The sequence below is a fragment of the Chiloscyllium plagiosum genome, chromosome 16 (genome assembly GCF_004010195.1).
Source record: "Chiloscyllium plagiosum isolate BGI_BamShark_2017 chromosome 16, ASM401019v2, whole genome shotgun sequence".
In the NCBI taxonomy this organism is placed as follows: domain Eukaryota; kingdom Metazoa; phylum Chordata; class Chondrichthyes; order Orectolobiformes; family Hemiscylliidae; genus Chiloscyllium; species Chiloscyllium plagiosum.
Window position 1 is genome coordinate 62,936,418 of NC_057725.1, and position 1,421 is coordinate 62,937,838.

Below are 1,421 nucleotides of genomic sequence, written 5' to 3' on the forward strand. Positions count from 1 at the left end.
AGAGAGAGAGACAGAGAGAGAGAGACAGAGAGACACACACACACAGAGACACAGAGAGAGAGAGAGACACACACAGAGACACACACAGAGATACAGACACACATACAGATACAGACACACACACATGCACAGATACAGACACACACACACAGATACAGAGACACACACACAGACACACATACACAGATAGACACACACGCAGATACAGAGACACACACACAGATACAGACACACATACACAGATACAGACACACACACACACACACACATAGATACACACTCAGATAAACTCACACACCGTGCTCATATTCACACTCATTCAGAGGATACCCAGTTCCTCCTCGGGGGTGGGGGGGGGGGACTTCTGTTGCATTCTCTCGGGTAATGAAGAAAATCATCCGGCCGATGGGCAAACTGGGTAAGGCAGAGACACAAGGAGGCTGGGATCAGAGGCAGCCAGGGAATATTTGGGAGCGGGGTAGAATGCGCTGCCCTGTCAGCAGAGCGGAGAAGAGACACATTCGACTATTACACTGCAGTAACAGTGAGTGCCCGGGCTGACCAGGAGCTTAGCCCGGCTGAGGTCCGGCACTGGGAAATTCAGGTGAACAGCTACCAGTCCACTGCAGAAGCAGCCTAATGTCACAAGACGACACTCTGAGCTCCCATTGGCTACTCAATCCCCTTCCCCATCCCCCACCAGGGACCCCGACTGTGGGGCGATCACTGACACTGTCCGGCGATAAGGGAAGCGAGGAGCTGGTGCATTGATGGCTGTGCTATCTCAATGATAGGTTTTATTTCAGTCAAAGGGGTTTGAACACTGCTCTCTTTGCTCATTCAACGCAATAAGGGCAGTGCTTTTCCTGAGGCCTAGCTATCGATCAGATTCTGCCTCTGATTAGTCGCTTCTTTCCAACAATGGGGAAGAAAAACCGATTTTAAGAATTCCGTGCATTAATAGAACCCACCTTCGACTGAGTTAGTGGAAGGCCAGATATTCAGAAACAGAGGACCCAGTGTTAGAATCTCCACTCGAATATAAATGTCACACACGATTTAAAACAGCAGAGTGAAATAAACTCAGTAAATAAATAGGAATCAGGTACCAACAGTGCAGACAATAAACAGGAGAAAATTACTCAGTATTTGAAAAGTATGGTCTCAGAATTAAAGGCAGCACAGGGTTTTTTCAAAAAGTAAGTAAATCCTGTTTGACTAGTTTGGGTGAGATATTTGATTGAGTAGCAGAAAGGATACTCTCCACCAAGAACTCCCCACCTACGTTCGGGACACCACCCACGCCCTCCACCTCCTCCATGATTTTCGCTTCCCCGGCCACCACCGCCTCATCTTCACCATGGACATCCAGTCCCTGTACACCTCCATCCCCCATCATGAAGGACTCAAAGCCCTCCGCT

General features: G+C 48.7%; 1 protein-coding gene across 3 annotated transcripts in view; it reads left to right on the forward strand.

The window, feature by feature from the left end:
- Positions 1-1,421, forward strand: part of LOC122557968 (excitatory amino acid transporter 2-like) — a 510,588-nt gene that overhangs the window by 1,533 nt on the left and 507,634 nt on the right. The gene's annotated exons all lie outside the window — the stretch shown is intronic.